This window comes from Oncorhynchus mykiss, unplaced genomic scaffold (genome assembly GCF_013265735.2).
Source record: "Oncorhynchus mykiss isolate Arlee unplaced genomic scaffold, USDA_OmykA_1.1 un_scaffold_188, whole genome shotgun sequence".
NCBI lineage: Eukaryota > Metazoa > Chordata > Actinopteri > Salmoniformes > Salmonidae > Oncorhynchus > Oncorhynchus mykiss.
Window position 1 is genome coordinate 182,006 of NW_023493674.1, and position 23,124 is coordinate 205,129.

The 23,124-nt window shown below is 40.4% G+C and overlaps 1 protein-coding gene across 1 annotated transcript in view; it reads left to right on the plus strand.

Moving 5' to 3' along the window:
* Positions 1 to 23,124, plus strand: part of LOC110516397 (neurotrophin-3-like) — a 119,692-nt gene that overhangs the window by 25,351 nt on the left and 71,217 nt on the right. The gene's annotated exons all lie outside the window — the stretch shown is intronic.

Below are 23,124 nucleotides of genomic sequence, written 5' to 3' on the forward strand. Positions count from 1 at the left end.
GGACACAGTAGAGTTCAGTAAAACTAAGTAGGACGCATAAGAGTTCAGTAGAGTCCAGTAGGATGCAGTAGAAATCAGTAGAGTTAAGTAGGACACAGTAGAGTCCAGTAGGACCCAGTAGAGTTTATTAGAGTCCAGTAGAGCCCAGTAGAGTACAGTAGGACACAGTAGAACCCAGTAGAGTACAGTAGGACACAGTAGAGTTCAGTATAGTAGTAGGACACAGTAGAGTTCAGTAAAATTAAGTTGGACATAGTAGAGTCCAGAAGAGTCCAGTAGGACACAAAGTACAGTCAGGTCCAGTAGAGTATAGTAGAGTAAAGTAGAGTTAAGTATGACACAGTAGAGTCCAGTGGGGTAAAGTATGACACAGTAGAGTCCAGTAGGACACAGTAGAGTTCAGTACAGTTTGGTAGCACAGCAGAGTTAAGTATTACAGTAGTGTCCTGTTGGACACAGTAGAATACAGTAGAGTCCAAGAGACTACAGTAGAGTCCAATAGAGTCTAATAGCCACATCTGCAGTCCTCATGCCTCCTTGAAGCATGCCTAAGGCACATTCACGCAGATGAGCAGGGACCCTGGGCATCTTTATTTTGGTGTTTTTCAGAGTCAGTAGAAAGGCCTCTTTAGTGTCCTAAGTTTTTATAACTGTGACCTTAATTGCCTATCGTCTGTAAGCTGTTAGTGTCTTAACGACCGTTCCACAGGTGCGTGTTCATTAATTGTTTATGATTCGTTCAACAAGCATGGGAAACAGTGTTTAAACCCTTTACAATGAAGATCTGTGAAGTTATTTTGATGTTTTCGAATTATCTTTGAAAGACAGGGTCCTGAAAAAGGGACATTTCTGCTTTTGCTGAGTTTACATTACTATAAGACAAAACATCTCACTCGATCAAGCCTAATGGTCATGTAAATATAAAAAGCTAAGCTTCCTTTCATATAATCAGGAAGAAGAAGCTTGGAAAGGTAGTGGAATAATGTCGGGATAATTCAGTACTTTACCTTGTATGCGGTACAAATCACATTGATGTGGGAGCACGTCCTCTAAGAGCATGAATTAGGCTGTTAGTAGGACAACGTTGTGTACTGGAAAACCTTGGTAGAGCATGGGTGAATTAGGCTGTTAGTAGGACAACGCTGTGTGCTGGAAAACCTTGGTAGAGCATGGGTGAATTAGGCTGTTAGTAGGACAACGCTGTGTACTGGAAAACCTTGGTAGAGCATGGGTGAATTAGGCTGTTAGTAGGACAACACTGTGTGCTGGAAAACCTTGGTAGAGCATGGGTGAATGAGGCAGTGTGGCGCCTAGTGTTTCTCTTCAAGACCATCCATTCCCTGAATAGCCTGAATTAGATCGTCTTGTGTCTGTGTTTGTGTGGAGCTTCAACAGAGCGTTGTGTGAGTTACCTCTGACTTCTGGAGTAATATAACACATAACAGCAGACAATGTTCTGACAAGATAACAAGATAATCACTGTCTGGATCTGCCCCGGGCCTCCTCTTCCTCCCCTGTCTAACCCTCCTCCTCCTCCTTTTCTCCCCTCTATAACCATCCTCCTACTCCTCTTCCACTTTTCCCCTCTCTAACCAACCTCCTCCTCCTCTCTCCCTCTTCTTCCTATTCTCCTCCTCCTCTCCCTCTTCTTCCTATTCTCCTCCTCTCCCTCTTCTTCCTATTCTCCTCCTCCTCCTCCTCTCTCCCTCTTCTTCCTATTCTCCTCCTCCTCTCTCTCTTCTTCCTATTCTCCTCCTCCTCTCCCTCTTCTTCCTATTCTCCTCCTCCTCCTCCTCTCCCTCTTCTTCCTATTCTCCTCCTCCTCTCCCTCTTCTTCCTATTCTCCTCCTCCTCCTCCTCTCTCCCTCTTCTTTCTAGTCTCCTCCTCTCCTCTCTACTCACAGAGATTATTACGAAAGCAGCTTTGCTGTTAGACACACACACACACACACACACACACACACACACACACACACACACACACACACACACACACACACAGGGTCTGCCCTTCAGCGGTCCGTTGAGATAAGGCGGAGGCCCAGCCGTGTCCTGATCTGAGGGGTCAGAGTTGAGGGGTCAGAGTTGAACCCAGACAACATATAAACAAGCCTCTAGCTGATGTTACTGCTGCTACCAAACATGATAGTAAACTCCCACTCCCAAACTAGATCTGTGATTAGATAAGGAACAGTGAATAAGGAGATTGGCTGAACATATATCTGCTCCTCACACATCAAACGGTTGGAAGGGAAGTAGGACTGTTACTGTTATTATACACAATGTAGACAGACATTACAACATTGAGGAGAGCATTAACATCATGTAAAGATGGGTCTGATAGAGCCTCTAGATATGGAGTTTACAACATCAGCTTTGACATGCAGAGATAAAGAATCTCAGTGTTTAGTGACACATAGCATTATCACGTTCATCGCATTATCTCTTTCATAGCATTGTCTCCTTCATAATATTATCTCTTTCATAACATTATCAATTTCGTAGCATTATCTTTCATAACATTATCACTTTCATAACATTATCACTTTCATAATATTATCAAATCAAATCAAATGTATTTATATAGCCCTTCTTACAGAAGCCCAGCCTAACACCCCAAACAGCAAGCAATGCAGGTGTAGAAGCACGGTGGCTAGGAAAAACTCCCTAGAAAGGCCAAAACCTAGGAAGAAACCTAGAGAGGAACCAGGCTATGTGGGGTGGCCAGTCCTCTTCTGGCTGTGCCGGGTAGAGATTGTAACAGAACATGGCCAAGATGTTAAAATGTTCATAAATGACCAGCATGGTCGAATAATAATAAGGCAGAACAGTTGAAACTGGAGCAGCAGCACGGTCAGGTGGACTGGGGACAGCAAGGAGTCATCATGTTAGGTATTTCTGGGGCATGGTCCTAGGGCTCAGGTCCTCCGAGAGAGAGAAAGAAAGAGAGAATGAGAGAATTAGAGAACGCACACTTAGATTCACACAGGACACCAAATAGGACATGAGAAGTACTCCAGATATAACAAACTGACCCTAGCCCCCCGACACATAAACTACTGCAGCATAAATACTGGAGGCTGAGACAGGAGGGGTCAGGAGACACATTCATTCTATTTACCAGGGTTAGAGGTTCTATTCATTCTATTTACCAGTCATATTACCAGGGTTATATGTTCTATTCATTCTATTTACCAGGGTTAGAGGTTCTATTCATTCTATTTACCAGTCATATTACCAGGGTTATATGTTCTATTCATTCTATTTACCAGGGTTAGAGGTTCTATTCATTCTATTTACCAGTCATATTACCAGGGTTAGAGGTTCTATTCATTCTATTTACCAGTCATATTACCAGGGTTAGGGGTTCTATTCATTCTATTTACCAGTCATATTATCAGGGTTACAGGTTCTATTCCTTCTATTTACCAGTCATATTACCAGGGTTAGAGGTTCTATTCATTATATTTACCAGTCATATTACCAGGGTTAGGGGTTCTATTCATTCTATTTACCAGTCATATTATCAGGGTTACAGGTTCTATTCATTCTATTTACCAGTCATATTACCAGGGTTAGAGGTTCTAGTCATTCTATTTACCAGTCATATTACCAGGGTTAGAGGTTCTATTCATTCTATTTACCAGTCATATTACCAGGGTTACAGGTTCTATTCATTCTATTTACCAGGGTTAGAGGTTCTATTCATTCTATTTACCAGTCATATTACCAGGGTTAGAGGTTCTATTCATTCTATTTACCAGTCATATTACCAGGGTTAGAGGTTCTATTAAATCTATTTACCAGGGTTAGAGGTTCTATTCATTCTATTTACCAGTCATATTATCAGGGTTACAGGTTCTATTCATTCTATTTACCAGTCATATTACCAGGGTTAGAGGTTCTATTCATTCTATTTACCAGTCATATTACCAGGGTTAGAGGTTATATTCATTCTATTTACCAGTCATATTACCAGGGTTAGAGGTTCTATTCATTCTATTTACCAGTCATATTACCAGGGTTAGAGGTTCTATTCATTCTATTTACCAGTCATATTACCAGGGTTAGAGGTTCTATTCATTCTATTTACCAGGGTTAGAGGTTCTATTCATTCTATTTACCAGTCATATTACCAGGGTTAGAGGTTCTATTCATTCTATTTACCAGTCATATTACCAGGGTTAGAGGTTCTATTAAATCTATTTACCAGGGTTAGAGGTTCTATTCATTCTATTTACCAGTCATATTACCAGGGTTAGAGGTTCTATTCATTCTATTTACCAGTCATATTACCAGGGTTACAGGTTCTATTCATTCTATTTACCAGGGTTAGAGGTTCTATTCATTCTATTTACCAGTCATATTACCAGGGTTATATGTTCTATTCATTCTATTTACCAGGGTTAGAGGTTCTATTCATTCTATTTACCAGTCATATTACCAGGGTTAGAGGTTCTATTCATTCTATTTACCAGTCATGTTACCAAGGTTAGAGGTTCTATTAATTATATTAACCAGGGTTAGAGGTTCTATTAATTATATTTACCAGTCATATTACCAGGGTTAGGGGTTCTATTCATTCTATTTACCAGTCATATTATCAGGGTTACAGGTTCTATTCATTCTATTTACCAGTCATATTACCAGGGTTAGAGGTTCTATTCATTCTATTTACCAGTCATATTATCAGGGTTACAGGTTCTATTCATTATATTTACCAGTCATATTACCAGGGTTAGAGGTTCTAGTCATTCTATTTACCAGTCATATTACCAGGGTTAGAGGTTCTATTCATTCTATTTACCAGTTATATTACCAGGGTTAGAGGTTCTATTCATTCTATTTACCAGTCATATTACCAGGGTTACAGGTTCTATTCATTCTATTTACCAGTCATATTACCAGGGTTACAGGTTCTATTCATTCTATTTACCAGGGTTAGAGGTTCTATTCATTCTATTTACCAGTCATGTGATCAGGGTTACAGGTTCTATTCATTCTATTTACCAGTCATATTACCAGGGTTAGAGGTTCTATTCATTCTATTTACCAGTCATATTACCAGGGTTAGAGGTTCTATTCATTCTATTTACCAGTCATATTACCAGGGTTAGAGGTTCTATTCATTCTATTTACCAGTCATATTACCAGGGTTAGAGGTTCTATTCATTCTATTTACCAGTCATATTACCAGGGTTAGAGGTTCTATTCATTCTATTTACCAGGGTTAGAGGTTCTATTCATTCTATTTACCAGTCATATTACCAGGGTTAGAGGTTCTATTCATTCTATTTACCAGTCATATTACCAGGATTAGAGGTTCTATTAATTCTATTTACCAGGGTTAGAGGTTCTATTCATTCTATTTACCAGTCATATTACCAGGGTTAGAGGTTCTATTCATTCTATTTACCAGTCATATTTTCCAGGGTTACAGGTTCTATTCATTCTATTTACCAGGGTTAGAGGTTCTATTCATTCTATTTACCAGTCATATTACCAGGGTTAGAGGTTCTATTCATTCTATTTACCAGTCATATTACCAGGGTTACAGGTTCTATTCATTCTATTTACCAGGGTTAGAGCTTCTATTCATTCTATTTACCAGTCATATTACCAGGGTTACAGGTTCTATTCATTCTATTTACCAGTCATATTACCAGGGTTAGAGGTTCTAGTCATTCTATTTACCAGTCATATTACCAGGGTTAGAGGTTCGAGTCATTCTATTTACCAGTCATATTACCAGGGTTAGAGGTTCTATTCATTCTATTTACCAGGGTTAGAGGTTCTATTCATTCTATTTACCAGTCATATTACCAGGGTTAGAGGTTCTATTCATTCTATTTACCAGGGTTAGAGGTTCTGTTCATTCTATTTACCAGTCATATTACCAGGGTTAGAGGTTCCAAGCCTGTTCTATTCACCCTTGATTCTATAAGCATTACATGCATATTTGCATTCGTGGTCCCTTTTGATAATGTGTGCTGCTGCATTGTGGGGGGTGTTGCCTAGCAGTGGGGTGTATTTAGGGCTGTTGCGGTAACCGTCTTAACGCCACACCAGCGGTCACGAGTCATGAAGGCAGTCAAATTCCACAAGAACATTTAGTCACGGTAGCTAGTCTTCTCCCAGCTCTGATGCTGCTGATGGTCATTAGTAGCCTACCAAACAACTGGCCTACCAAACACTCAACCACTGACATCAATGTAAATGTAATTGAAAATCTAATCAAAAAACGTAATGAGAGCTCATGAGCTCATGTTGCACAACGTTTCTATAGGCTGTGCAGCTGGGGGAGAAAACAGAGTGACGGGCCTCTACTACAAAGAGGAGGATCAGCTTTCTATGGGCTAGTCCTACTATATTTATCACTCAACTTTCATTCTATTAATCCCATTGTTTCTCTTTACAACAGGAGTATAGCCTGCCTGACTGGCAGGAAAATAGACCACAGAGTAAAGCCTCCTCCATTTGCTATGTAGGTGCATAGATGACATGGATTTTTCCCCCCTGTTTCGATACAGGTCCATGATATTGGTCCATTCTAAATCAAAACTAATTTCACACATATATTATAGTATATGTAAAGACAAGATTATATCAAAAGCCTTTGTTTCTTATGTTTCTTATCACTTGTGAATGATGTTGTATGATGTAGTATCCCTAGTGAATGATGTAGTATCCCTAGTGAATGATGTAGTATCCCTAGTGAATGATGTAGTATCCCTAGTGAATTATGTAGTATCCCTGGTGAATGATGTAGTATCCCTGGTGAATGATGTAGTATCCCTAGTGAATGATGTAGTATCCCTAGTGAATGATGTAGTATCCCTAGTGAATTATGTAGTATCCCTGGTGAATGATGTAGTATCCCTGGTGAATGATGTAGTATCCCTGGTGAATGATGTAGTATCCCTAGTGAATGATGTAGTATCCCTGGTGAATGATGTAGTATCCCTGGTGAATGATGTAGTATCCCTGGTGAATGATGTAGTATCCCTGGTGAATGATGTAGTATCCCTGGTGAATGATGTAGTATCCCTGGTGAATGATGTAGTATCCATAGTGAATGATGTAGTATCCCTAGTGAATTATGTAGTATCCCTGGTGAATGATGTAGTATCCCTAGTGAATTATGTAGTATCCCTGGTGAATGATGTAGTATCCCTGGTGAATGATGTAGTATCCCTGGTGAATGATGTAGTATCCCTGGTGAATTATGTAGTATCCCTGGTGAATGATGTAGTATCCCTGGTGAATGATGTAGTATCCCTAGTGAATGATGTAGTATCCATAGTGAATGATGTAGTATCCCTAGTGAATGATGTAGTATCCCTGGTGAATGATGTAGTATCCCTAGTGAATGATGTAGTATCCATAGTGAATGATGTAGTATCCCTAGTGAATGATGTAGTATCCCTGGTGAATGATGTAGTATCCCTGGTGAATGATGTAGTATCCCTAGTGAATGATGTAGTAAAGATGTCTGAGTGTTGGAGTGTGTCCCAGTCTATCTATCTGTAATGATGTCTGAGTGTTGGAGTGTTTCCCAGTCTATCTATCTGTAATGATGTCTGAGTGCATCCCATTGAGAGCATGCATCATTGACAGAAAAATGAGTTGTCCTCTGGTGCCTAGCTAGCCAGCTAGCTAAAATTGGCCCTTTCTTAAATTAGCCATGGACGGAGATAGGGATTTGGACTTGTGGTTTTACTTAATTCTCCATACTGGCCAATGATTATAACGGTGATTCTGATCCAACCATAAATTCATACATTGTTGTGCCCCTGTTGTGGGCACACACACACACACACACACACACACACACACACACACACACACACACACACACACACACACACACACACACACACACACACACACACACACACACACACACACACACACCACACACACACACACACACACACACACACACACACACACACAGAAATCAGAACCATGGACAGCCACATCATATTTAGCTTACGTTGATTGGACACATTGTTTTTTAGTATCTTTTAGTTGTCACTGTATCAGACTAAGCAGAGGTGATTTGCTGATGTTGAAATGGGGCTGAAATACAGGAGGCAGCTCCTGTTTTCTTTGGGACTTTCGGTAACGCTCTGTGGTTCTAAATCAATAGTTGTTTAGTGGGGTGAAAACGTCGGAAACAATAACTTGCTTGACCTTGCTGTAGGTCATGTCTGTTACTCTACATGCGATATGCTTTCTGGACTTCACGGGACAGAGGTTGCTCTACAGTTTTGTGATGAAACTGAGGCATGGTTGAATTTATTCTGCCACTGTGTCTTCTTATTTTCTCTGCCTTTAGGTCTATATATCACGGTGTCAAGGCCTTTAGGTCTATATATCACTGTGTCTCTGCCTTTAGGTCTATATATCACGGTGTCAAGGCCTTTAGGTCTATATATCACTGTGTTTCTGCCTTTAGGTCTATATATCACTGTGTCAAGGCCTTTAGGTCTATATATCACGGTGTCAAGGCCTTTAGGTCTATATATCACTGTGTTTCTGCCTTTAGGTCTATATATCACGGTGTCAAGGCCTTTAGGTCTATATATCACTGTGTTTCTGCCTTTAGGTCTATATATCACGGTGTCAAGGCCTTTAGGTCTATATATCACGGTGTCAAGGCCTTTAGGTCTATATATCACTGTGTCAAGGCCTTTAGGTCTATATATCACGGTGTCAAGGCCTTTAGGTCTATATATCACGGTGTCAAGGCCTTTAGGTCTATATATCACTGTGTTTCTGCCTTTAGGTCTATATATCACTGTGTCAAGGCCTTTAGGTCTATATATCACGGTGTCAAGGCCTTTAGGTCTATATATCACTGTGTCTCTGCCTTTAGGTCTATATATCACTGTGTCAAGGGCTTTAGGTCTATATATCACGGTGTCAAGGCCTTTAGGTCTATATATCACGGTGTCAAGGCATATGAATTAACAGGTTATCACAACACAAATGTTATGGATTTGAGTCCATGCTACAGCACAGTCAGCTGTTCATTCCACAAATTAAAAACACATTACATATTTTTTTACAAATATGACAGTTATTTAAAAAATGTTTTCATTTAGACTCTGCCTATATGTATGCATTTAGACTCTGCCTTTATGTATGCATTTAGACTCTGCCTTTATGTATGCATTTAGACTGCCTTTATGTATGCATTTAGACTCTGCCTTTATGTATGCATTTAGACTGCCTTTATGTATGCATTTAGACTCTGCCTTTATGTATGCATTTAGACTGCCTTTATATATGCATTTAGACTGCCTTTATGTATGCATTTAGACTGCCTTTATATATGCATTTAGACTCTGCCTTTATGTATGCATTTAGACTCTGCCTTTATGTATGCAGTTAGACTGCCTTTATGTATGCATTTAGACTGCCTTTATATATGCATTTAGACTGCCTTTATATATGCATTTAGACTCTGCCTTTATGTATGCATTTAGACTCTGCCTTTATGTATGCAGTTAGACTGCCTATATGTATGCATTTAGACTCTGCCTTTATGTATGCATTTAGACTGCCTATATGTATGCATTTAGACTCTGCCTTTATGTATGCATTTAGACTGCCTATATGTATGCATTTAGACTGCCTTTATGTATGCAGTTAGACTGCCTATATGTATGCATTTAGACTGCCTTTATATATGCATTTAGACTGCCTTTATATATGCAGTTAGACTGCCTTTATGCATGCATTTAGACTGCCTATATGTATGCATTTAGACTCTGCCTTTATGTATGCAGTTAGACTGCCTATATGTATGCATTTAGACTCTGCCTTTATGTATGCATTTAGACTCTGCCTTTATGTATGCAGTTAGACTGCCTATATGTATGCATTTAGACTCTGCCTTTATGTATGCATTTAGACTCTGCCTTTATGTATGCAGTTAGACTGCCTATATGTATGCATTTAGACTCTGCCTTTATGTATGCATTTAGACTCTGCCTTTATGTATGCAGTTAGACTGCCTATATGTATTCATTTAGACTCTGCCTTTATGTATGCATTTAGACTGCCTATATGTATGCATTTAGACTCTGCCTTTATGTATGCATTTAGACTGCCTATATGTATGCATTTAGACTGCCTTTATGTATGCAGTTAGACTGCCTATATGTATGCATTTAGACTGCCTTTATGTATGCATTTAGACTGCCTTTATGTATGCATTTAGACTCTGCCTTTATGTATGCATTTAGACTGCCTATATGTATGCATTTAGACTCTGCCTTTATGTATGCAGTTAGACTCTGCCTTTATATATGCATTTAGACTCTGCCTTTATGTATGCATTTAGACTCTGCCTTTATGTATGCATTTAGACTCTGCCTTTATGTATGCATTTATACTGCCTATATGTATGCATTTAGACCCTGCCTTTATGTATGCATTTAGACTCTGCCTTTATGTATGCATTTAGACTCTGCCTTTATGTATGCAGTTAGACTGCCTTTATGCATGCATTTAGACTGCCTATATGTATGCATTTAGACTCTGCCTTTATGTATGCAGTTAGACTGCCTTTATGCATGCATTTAGACTGCCTATATGTATGCATTTAGACTCTGCCTTTATGTATGCATTTAGACTCTGCCTTTATGTATGCATTTAGACTCTGCCTATATGTATGCATTTAGACTGCCTTTATGTATGCATTTAGACTGCCTATATGTATGCATTTAGACTCTGCCTTTATGTATGCATTTAGACTGCCTTTATGTATGCATTTAGACTGCCGTTATGTATGCATTTAGACTTTGCCTTTATGTATGCATTTAGACTGCCTTTAAGTATGCATTTAGACTGCCTATATGTATGCATTTAGACTGCCTATATGTATGCATTTAGACTCTGCCTTTATGTATGCATTTAGACTCTGCCTATATGTATGCATTTAGACTGCCTATATGTATGCATTTAGACTGCCTATATGTATGCATTTAGACTGCCTTTATGTATGCATTTAGACTCTGCCTAAATGTATGCATTTAGACTGCCTTTATGTATTCATTTAGACTGCCTATATGTATGCATTTAGACTCTGCCTATATGTATGCATTTAGACTGCCTTTATGTATGCATTTAGACTGCCTTTATGTATGCATTTAGACTCTGCCTTTATGTATGCATTTAGACTGCCTATATGTATGCATTTAGACTCTGCCTTTATGTATGCATTTAGACTCTGCCTATATGCATGCATTTAGACTGCCTATATGTATGCATTTAGACTCTGCCTTTATGTATGCATTTAGACTGCCTTTAAGTATGCATTTAGACTGCCTATATGTATGCATTTAGACTGCCTATATGTATGCATTTAGACTCTGCCTTTATGTATGCATTTAGACTCTGCCGATATGTATGCATTTAGACTGCCTATATGTATGCATTTAGACTGCCTATATGTATGCATTTAGACTGCCTTTATGTATGCATTTAGACTCTGCCTATATGTATGCATTTAGACTGCCTTTATGTATTCATTTAGACTGCCTATATGTATGCATTTAGACTCTGCCTATATGTATGCATTTAGACTGCCTTTATGTATGCATTTAGACTCTGCCTTTATGTATGCATTTAGACTGCCTTTATGTATGCATTTAGACTGCCTTTATGTATGCATTTAGACTGCCTTTATGTATGCATTTAGACTCTGCCTTTATGTATGCATTTAGACTCTGCCTTTATATATGCATTTAGACTGCCTTTATGTATGCATTTAGACTGCCTTTATGTATGCATTTAGACTCTGCCTTTATATATGCATTTAGACTGCCTATATGTATGCATTTAGACTGCCTTTATGTATGCATTTAGACTCTGCCTTTATGTATGCATTTAGACTGCCTTTATGTATGCATTTAGACTGCCTTTATGTATGCATTTAGACTGCCTTTATGTATGCATTTAGACTCTGCCTTTATGTATGCATTTAGACTCTGCCTTTATATATGCATTTAGACTGCCTTTATGTATGCATTTAGACTGCCTTTATGTATGCATTTAGACTCTGCCTTTATATATGCATTTAGACTGCCTTTATATATGCATTTAGACTGCCTTTATGTATGCATTTAGACTCTGCCTTTATGTATGCATTTCGACTCTGCCTTTATGTATGCATTTAGACTGCCTATATGTATGCATTTAGACTCTGCCTTTATGTACGCATTTAGACTGCCTATATGTATGCATTTAGACTCTGCCTTAAAGTATGCATTTAGACTGCCTGTATGTATGAATTTAGACTGCCTTTATGTATGCATTTAGACTGCCTGTATGTATGCATTTAGACTGCCTTTATGTATGCAGTTAGACTGCCTTTATGTATGCATTTAGACTGCCTTTATGTATGCATTTAGACTGCCTTTATGTGTGCATTTAGACTGCCTATATGTATGCATTTAGACTGCCTTTATGTATGCATTTAGACTGCCTTTATGTATGCATTTAGACTCTGCCTTTATGTATGCATTTAGACTGCCTTTATGTATGCATTTAGACTGCCTTCATGTATGCATTTAGACTCTGCCTATATGTATGAATTTAGACTGCCTTTATGTATGCATTTAGACTGCCTGTATGTATGCATTTAGACTGCCTTTATGTATGCATTTAGACTGCCTTTATGTATGCATTTAGACTCTGCCTTTATATATGCAGTTAGACTGCCTTTATGTATGCATTTAGACTGCCTTTATGTATGCATTTAGACTGCCTTTATGTGTGCATTTAGACTGCCTATATGTATGCATTTAGACTGCCTTTATGTATGCATTTAGACTGCCTATATGTATGCATTTAGACTCTGCCTATATGTATGCATTTAGACTGCCTTTATGTATGCATTTAGACTCTGCCTTTATGTATGCATTTAGACTCTGCCTTTATGTATGCATTTAGACTGCCTTTATGTATGCATTTAGACTCTGCCTTTATGTATGCATTTAGACTCTGCCTATATGTATGCATTTAGACTGCCTATATGTATGCATTTAGACTGCCTTTATATATGCATTTAGACTGCCTATATGTATGCATTTAGACTGCCTATATGTATGCATTTAGACTGCCTTTATGTATGCATTTAGACTGCCTTTATATATGCATTTAGACTGCCTATATGTATGCATTTAGACTGCCTATATGTATGCATTTAGACTCTGCCTTTATGTATGCATTTAGACTGCCGTTATGTATGCATTTAGACTGCCTATATGTATGCATTTAGACTGCCTTTATGTATGCATTTAGACTCTGCCTTTATATATGCAGTTAGACTGCCTTTATGTATGCATTTAGACTGCCTTCATGTATGCATTTAGACTCTGCCTTTATATATGCAGTTAGACTGCCTTTATGTATGCATTTAGACTGCCTTTATGTATGCATTTAGACTGCCTTTATGTATGCATTTAGACTGCCTTTGTGTATGCATTTAGACTGCCTTTATGTATGCATTTAGACTGCCTTTATGTATTCATTTAGACTGCCTTTATGTATTCATTTAGACTGCCTTTATGTATGCATTTAGACTGCCTTTATGTATTCATTTAGACTGCCTTTATGTATGCATTTAGACTGCCTTTATGTATTCATTTAGACTGCCTTTATGTATGCATTTAGACTGCCTTTATGTATTCATTTAGACTCTGCCTTTATATATGCATGTGCTCGTGTACATGTGTATGTACACAGGTGAGTCACCTGCCCTCAGGTATCAAAACATTCAGCAGCAACTCCTGTGTAACGATCAGAATTCTGCCCTTCCCATTTCCACTTGACGAAGTGCCGCAGGGGAGGAGGGGGTAGAGCGCCTCAGTGGAGGAGGGGGCAGAGTGCCTCAGGGGAGGAGGGGGCAGAGCACCTCAGTGGAGGAGGGGGCAGAGCGCCTCAGTGGAGGAGGGGGCAGAGCGCCTCAGTGGAGGAGGGGGCAGAGCGCCTCAGTGGAGGAGGGGGCAGAGCGCCTCAGTGGAGGAAGGGGCAGAGTGCCTCAGTGGAGGAGGGGGCAGAGCGCCTCAGTGTAGGAGGGGGCAGAGCGCCTCAGTGGAGGAAGGGGCAGAGCGCCTCAGTGGAGGAGGGGGCAGAGTGCGTCAGTGGAGGAAGGGGCAGAGCGCCTCAGTGGAGGAGGAGGCAGAGCAGCTCAGTGGAGGAAGGGGCAGAGAGCCTCAGTTGAGGAGGGGGCAGAGTGCCTCAGTGGAGGAGGGGGCAGAGTGCCACAGTGGAGGAGGGGGCAGAGCGCCTCAGTGAAGGAGGGGGCAGAGCGCCTCAGGGGAGGAAGGGGCAGAGCGCCTCAGTGTAGGAGGGGGCAGAGCGCCTCAGTGGAGGAAGGGGCAGAGTGCCTCAGTGGAGGAGGGGGCAGAGCGCCTCAGTGGAGGAAGGGGCAGAGCGCCTTAGGGGAGGAGTGGGTGGAAGTCAGAATGCTGTATTACTCAGCTGAGCACCCTTTTCCCCATTTAGAAAAACCTAAGGGCTGGAGCTGTTCCAGTACATGGGAGTGGTGGATATAGTCATTGGAGGCTGTGGTAATACAAGGTAGTACATTTCTACCTTCCAGTAAATCTTCATGGAACACATGGAATGGTTGGAACTAACCCAGCAAACCAAAAAGGGTTCTGTGAAAGTTCCCAAAGCATTCGTTAGGTTGCGGCAAATGTTCTCAAAAAATCTAAAACTGTCCAGTTGTGTGGATGATTTTACAATGTTGATGTGAAAACATTCCCCTGAGGTTACAAGAACGTTCCCAGAATACATTTAATCTGTTCTCTAAAGGTTTTCAGAATGTTTATTTAGGTTGTGGGAACATTGTGTTGACATGACAAGAGATAGGTTCCCAAAACACATTTAATCTGTTCTTTAAAGGTTTTCAGAGTGTTTCATTAGGTTTTGGGAACATTGTGGGGATATGACAAGATAGGTTCCCAGAATACATTTAATCTGTCCTTTAAAGGTTTTCAGAGTGTTTCATTAGGTTGTGGGAACATTGTGGGGATATGACAAGAGATAGGTTCCCAGAACACATTTAATCTGTTCTTTAAAGGTTTTCAGAGTGTTTCTTTAGGTTGTGGGAACATTGTGTTGACATGACAAGAGATATGTTCCCAGAACACATTTAATATGTTCTTTAAAGGTCTTCATAAGTGTTTCATTAAGTTGTGGTAACATTGTGTTGACATGACAAGAGATAGGTTCCCAGAACACATTAAATCTGTTCTTTAAAGGTTTTCTGAGTGTTTCATTAGGTTGTGTGAACATTGTGGGGATATGATAAGAGATAGGTTCCCATAACACATTTAATCTGTTCTTTAAAGGTTTTCAGAGTGTTTCATTAGGTTGTGGGAACATTGTGTTGACATGACAAGAGATAGGTTCCCAGAACACATTTAATCTGTTCTTTAAAGGTCTTCATAAGTGTTTCATTAGGTTGTGGGAACATTGTGTTGACATGACAAGAGATAGGTTCCCAAAACACATTTAATCTGTTCTTTAAAGGTTTTCAGAGTGTTTCATTAGGTTTTGGGAACATTGTGGGGATATGACAAGAGATAGGTTCCCAGAACACATTTAATCTGTCCTTTAAAGGTTTTCAGAGTGTTTCATTAGGTTGTGGGAACATTGTGTTGACATGACAAGAGATATGTTCCCAGAACACATTCAATCTGTTCTTTAAAGGTTTTCAGAGTGTTTCATTAGGTTGTGTGAACATTGTGGGGATATGATAAGAGATAGGTTCCCAGAACACATTTAATCTGTTCTTTAAAGGTTTTCAGAGTGTTTCATTAGGTTGTGGGAACATTGTGTTGACATGACAAGAGATAGGTTCCCAGAACACATTTAATCTGTTCTTTAAAGGTTTTCAGAGTGTTTCATTAGGTTGTGGGAACATTGTGGGTTGTGGGAACATTGTGGGGATATGATAAGAGACATGTCCCCAGAACACACAAACTCCAATGTGCACAAAATGTTCCTTTTGCAGGAATGAAATAAGTCAGTAAATAAGACGTTCATATTTGGTTTAGGTTGAACAAAATATACGCAATGTACATTTTTGACCTTGTCTTGGAGGTCCTCAGAACATTTCAGAACATTTAGAAAATGTCATATTTAAGTTTGACCTAATATTACCACAACATTCCCAGCATGCAAATCAATGTTATCGTTAATGTGCTCGTTAAAGTATAAGATAAAACATCCCCATTTGGTTTCTCTCCATGTTTTATGGCAATTCCCATTTCAGGACTATATTGTTGCTGATATACTTAACAAAGACATCCTCTCTGGCAGTAGACTGTATCTGAGCCTCAATTTCTTTTTAAATAATCTAAAGAAACATGTTTGAACAATGTGCGATTGAACCTGTAATCTTCATACCAGCAGCCAGATCATTACTCCTCTGCACCAGGGGATAGTTGTGACCTCTGTAGCCAGATCATTACTCCTCTGCACCAGGGGATCGTTGTGACCTCTGTAGCCAGATCATTAATCCTCTGCACCAGGGGATAGTTGTGACCTCTGTAGCCAGATCATTAATCCTCTGCACCAGGGGATAGTTGTGACCTCTGTAGCCAGATCATTAATCCTCTGCACCAGGGGATAGTTGTGACCTCTGTAGCCAGATCATTAATCCTCTGCACCAGGGGATAGTTGTGACCTCTGTAGCCAGATCATTAATCCTCTGCACCAGGGGATAGTTGTGACCTCTGTAGCCAGATCATTAATCCTCTGCATAAAGGGATAGTTGTGACCTCTGTAGCCAGATCATTAATCCTCTGCACCAGGGGATAGTTGTGACCTCTGTAGCCAGATCATTAATCCTCTGCACCAGGGGATAGTTGTGACCTCTGTAGCCAGATCATTAATCCTCTGCACCAGGGGATAGTTGTGAACTCTGTAGTCAGATCATTAATCCTCTGCATCAAGGGATAGTTGTGACCTCATAGGGTTTCAGTCAAAGATGGTCAACACAGAACACAATTCAAATCAAATTTGATTCGTTGCATTGGCGATATTTTGCCAATGTTATTCCAGGCGCAGTGAAATGCACTTTCTGAGTTATTAAAACGTTCCTCAGAACCTCTTCATATGCTGGACTTAATCTTGGGTTTTATGAAATGGGATTTTGAAATTGCGAGAAAGTTAACTTGTTTTCTTATTTAATTTGACGGTACTAAGGAACATTTTACTAATGTAGAAATGGTGTTCTGAATGACCATATTTAACAATTGTCTGAAATGATAATTTCCGGTAAATCTGGAGAGAAACATAGTGGGGAAGTATTCCAATTCCAATCCAATGTAATCTATAAAGCAGGAAGCCGCAGGTCTTGGGCGACCCTTTGCCGCCCCATTTCTTGTGTAGTGTTTTCACATTGAACAAACACCAGGAGGTTGACCCCAAGCCTCCTCGGGCTGGCCTTCTAGGCAAGGTGTGTCTTTGAGTTAAACCCCACCTACTCAAATGACCCTGCTGCCATGAACCCGGAGGAGAAATAAAAGTAACTTGCAAACTAGCTAACGTTCCAGCAGCCAGAAACAAACACAGAGCAAACGAAGCCAACAAGCCAACTTGTTTGCAGACTGTAGCAGGGACAAAAGAAACATCATTCTAACCACTAGGCTACCCTGCCGGAAGAGTGACGCCGAAATGGCCACCGTTCTCATGCACTGATAGGTAAGTGTTGGGTTCTGTTTTTATCTTACTAGCTAGCTGCTAACCTGAATGTCCAAGCTAGCGAACACAGATACTTAGCTAGCTAGCTAACATCTTCTGAATTCGGACTGTTTTGTACAGAAACGAGTCTAACAATAGAATCATGTAGATACACTCCACCAGATTCCCAAAGCCTTTATTTCAACTAACTAACGTTAGCTAGTTAAAGCTAGATCTGCAGATTGTTGACATGTTAGGGTGTTTGGTTTGTAGACGATCATGCTAGCTAACTAGGTGGTCGACAGCATGTTCGGCCCAGGACCACCCCACAAAAGCATAGAGCAATAAAATGTGGTACAGTAACATCACACAGACATGTATTTGTCAGGGAGATACTGGTGGAGACAGTCTGATTTAGAGGGAACCTGAGATACTGGTGAAGACAGTCTGATTTAGAGGGAACCTGAGATACTGGTGGAGACAGTCTGATTTAGAGGAAACCTGAGATACTGGTGAAGACAGTCTGATTTAGAGGGAACCTGAGATACTGGTGGAGACAGTCTGATCTAGAGGGAACCTGAGATACTGGTGGTGACAGTCTGATCTAGAGGGAACCTGAGATACTGGTGGTGACAGTCTGATTTAGAGGGAACCTGAGATACTGGGGGAGACAGTCTGATCTAGAGGGAACCTGAGATACTGGTGGAGACAGTCTGATCTAGAGGGAACCTGAGATACTGGTGGAGACAGTCTGATTTAGAGGGAACCTGAGATACTGGTGGTGACAGTCTGATTTAGAGGGAACCTGAGATACTGGTGGAGACAGTCTGATCTAGAGGGAACCTGAGATACTGGTGGAGACAGTCTGATTTAGAGGGAACCTGAGATACTGGTGGAGACAGTCTGATCTAGAGGGAACCTGAGATACTGGTGGTGACAGTCTGATCTAGAGGGAACCTGAGATACTGGTGGAGACAGTCTGATCTAGAGGGAACCTGAGATACTGGTGGAGACAGTCTGATCTAGAGGGAACCTGAGATACTGGTGGAGACAGTCTGATTTAGAGGGAACCTGAGATACTGGTGGAGACAGTCTGATCTAGAGGGAACCTGAGATACTGGTGGAGACAGTCTGATTTAGAGGGAACCTGAGATACTGGTGGAGACAGTCTGATCTAGAGGGAACCTGAGATACTGGTGGTGACAGTCTGATCTAGAGGGAACCTGAGATACTGGTGGAGACAGTCTGATCTAGAGGGAACCTGAGATACTGGTGGTGACAGTCTGATTTAGAGGGAACCTGAGATACTGGTGGAGACAGTCTGATTTAGAGGGAACCTGAGATACTGGTGGAGACAGTCTGATTTAGAGGGAACCTGAGATACTGGTGGAGACAGTCTGATCTAGAGGGAACCTGAGATACTGGTGGAGACAGTCTGATTTAGAGGGAACCTGAGATACTGGTGGAGACAGTCTGATTTAGAGGGAACCTGAGATACTGGTGGAGACAGTCTGATTTAGAGGGAACCTGAGATACTGGTGGAGACAGTCTGATTTAGAGGGAACCTGAGATACTGGTGGAGACAGTCTGATCTAGAGGGAACCTGAGATACTGGTGGAGACAGTCTGATCTAGAGGGAACCTGAGATACTGGTGGAGACAGTCTGATTTAGAGGGAACCTGAGATACTGGTGGAGACAGTCTGATCTAGAGGGAACCTGAGATACTGGTGGAGACAGTCTGATCTAGAGGGAACCTGAGATACTGGTGGAGACAGTCTGATTTAGAGGGAACCTGAGATACTGGTGGAGACAGTCTGATTTAGAGGGAACCTGATATACTGGTGGAGACAGTCTGATTTAGAGGGAACCTGAGATACTGGTGGAGACAGTCTGAGAGGTAAGAAAGGCTGTATGCATTTTGTGTTATGCTTTGTGATTCAATAATGATTTTGTTGGTAAACTACCAAAATAGTTAGTTAGCTATGGTTTCCTGTTCAGAACATTGATGAATAACTAGTCTGTCTATATACAGTATTGATTCCTATCTAGTGTTAACAGCCCACCAGGATGACTGATGAATAACCAGTCTGTCTATATACAGTATTGATTCCTATCTAGTGTTAACAGCCCACCAGGATGACTGATGAATAACCAGTCTGTCTATATACAGTATTGATTCCTATCTAGTGTTAACAGCCCACCAGGATGACTGATGAATAACCAGTCTGTCTATATACAGTATTGATTCCTATCTAGTGTTAACAGCCCACCAGGATGACTGATGAATAACCAGTCTGTCTATATACAGTATTGATTCCTATCTAGTGTTAACAGCCCACCAGGATGACTGATGAATAACCAGTCTGTCTATATACAGTATTGATTCCTATCTAGTGTTAACAGCCCACCAGGATGACTGATGAATAACCAGTCTGTCTATATACAGTATTGATTCCTATCTAGTGTTAACAGCCCACCAGGATGACTGATGAATAACCAGTCTGTCTATATACAGTATTGATTCCTATCTAGTGTTAACAGCCCACCAGGATGACTGATGAATAACCAGTCTGTCTATATACAGTATTGATTCCTATCTAGTGTTAACAGCCCACCAGGATGACTGATGAATAACCAGTCTGTCTATATACAGTATTGATTCCTATCTAGTGTTAACAGCCCACCAGGATGACTGATGAATAACTAGTCTGTCTATATACAGTATTGATTCCTATCTAGTGTTAACAGCCCACCAGGATGACTGATGAATAACCAGTCTGTCTATATACAGTATTGATTCCTATCTAGTGTTAACAGCCCACCAGGATGACTGATGAATAACTAGTCTGTCTATATACAGTATTGATTCCTATCTAGTGTTAACAGCCCACCAGGATGACTGATGAATAACCAGTCTGTCTATATACAGTATTGATTCATATCTAGTGTTAACAGCCCACCAGGATGACTGATGAATAACCAGTCTGTCTATATACAGTATTGATTCCTATCTAGTGTTAACAGCCCACCAGGATGACTGATGAATAACCAGTCTGTCTATATACAGTATTGATTCCTATCTAGTGTTAACAGCCCACCAGGATGACTGATGAATAACTAGTCTGTCTATATACAGTATTGATTCCTATCTAGTGTTAACAGCCCACCAGGATGACTGATGAATAACCAGTCTGTCTATATACAGTATTGATTCCTATCTAGTGTTAACAGCCCACCAGGATGACTGATGAATAACCAGTCTGTCTATATACAGTATTGATTCCTATCTAGTGTTAACAGCCCACCAGGATGACTGATGAATAACCAGTCTGTCTATATACAGTATTGATTCCTATCTAGTGTTAACAGCCCACCAGGATGACTGATGAATAACCAGTCTGTCTATATACAGTATTGATTCCTATCTAGTGTTAACAGCCCACCAGGATGACTGATGAATAACCAGTCTGTCTATATACAGTATTGATTCCTATCTAGTGTTAACAGCCCACCAGGATGACTGATGAATAACCAGTCTGTCTATATACAGTATTGATTCCTATCTAGTGTTAACAGCCCACCAGGATGACTGATGAATAACCAGTCTGTCTATATACAGTATTGATTCCTATCTAGTGTTAACAGCCCACCAGGATGACTGATGAATAACCAGTCTGTCTATATACAGTATTGATTCCTATCTAGTGTTAACAGCCCACCAGGACCACTGAATGAATATCCAGCGTGGTCAGTCAAGTAAACAATGGCTCATCTGAATGACACAGTGGTGAACTATGGTCCATCAAGTCATAGGATGGCGCATTAGCATGACACATGTGACACAGGTTACAACACAACACCACATCCTATTGGATGAAAATGAGACTGTTGCAACACTGACTTATTCTGTGGTAATGTCTTCTCCCCCATTTAGCTGTAGTCAACAGAGCATTGATGGTGGTAATGTCTTCTCCCCCATTTAGGTGTAGTCAACAGAGCATTGATAGTGGTAACGTCTTCTCCCCCATTTAGCTGTAGTCAACAGAGCATTGATGGTGGTAATGTCTTCTCCCCCATTTAGCTGTAGTCAACAGAGCATTGATGGTGGTAATGTCTTCTCCCCCATTTAGCTGTAGTCAACAGAGCATTGATAGTGGTAACGTCTTCTCCCCCATTTAGCTGTAGTCAACAGAGCATTGATGGTGGTAATGTCTTCTCCCCCATTTAGCTGTAGTCAACAGAGCATTGATGGTGGTAATGTCTTCTCCCCCATTTAGCTGTAGTCAACAGAGCATTGATAGTGGTAACGTCTTCTCCCCCATTTAGCTGTAGTCAACAGAGCATTGATGGTGGTAATGTCTTCTCCCCCATTTAGCTGTAGTCAACAGAGCATTGATGGTGGTAATGTCTTCTCCCCCATTTAGCTGTAGTCAACAGAGCATTGATAGTGGTAACGTCTTCTCCCCCATTTAGCTGTTGTCAACAGAGCATTGATGGTGGTAATGTCTTCTCCCCCATTTAGCTGTAGTAAACAGAGCATTGATAGTGGTAATGTCTTCTCCCCCATTTAAATTGTACCGTTATTACTATGGGAGTAACAGTGTGATGAATACGAGAAGATTACGTTGTAGCGTTATTACTATGGAAGTAACAGTGTGATGAATACGAGAAGATGACGTTGCCTTGTACCGTTATTACTATGGGAGTAACAGTGTGATGAATACGAGAAGATGACGTTGTAGCGTTATTACTATGGAAGTAACAGTGTGATGAATACGAGAAGATGACGTTGTAGCTTTATTACTATGGGAGTAACAGTGTGATGAATACGAGAAGATGACGTTGTAGCTTTATTACTATGGTAGTAACAGTGTGATGAATACGAGAAGATGACGTTGTAGCTTTATTACTATGGGAGTAACAGTGTGATGAATACGAGAAGATGACGTTGTAGCGTTATTACTATGGAAGTAACAGTGTGATGAATACGAGAAGATGACGTTGCCTTGTAGCGTTATTACTATGGAAGTAACAGTGTGATGAATACGAGAAGATGACGTTGTAGCGTTATTACTATGGAAGTAACAGTGTGATGAATACGAGAAGATGACGTTGCCTTGTAGCGTTATTACTATGGAAGTAACAGTGTGATGAATACGAGAAGATGACGTTGTAGCGTTATTACTATGGGGGTAACAGTGTGATGAATACGAGAAGATGACGTTGCCTTGTAGCGTTATTACTATGGTAGTAACAGTGTGATGTATACGAGAAGATGACGTTGTAGCGTTATTACTATGGTAGTAACAGTGTGATGAATACGAGAAGATGACGTTGCCTTGTAGCGTTATTACTATGGTAGTAACAGTGTGATGTATACGAGAAGATGACGTTGTAGCGTTATTACTATG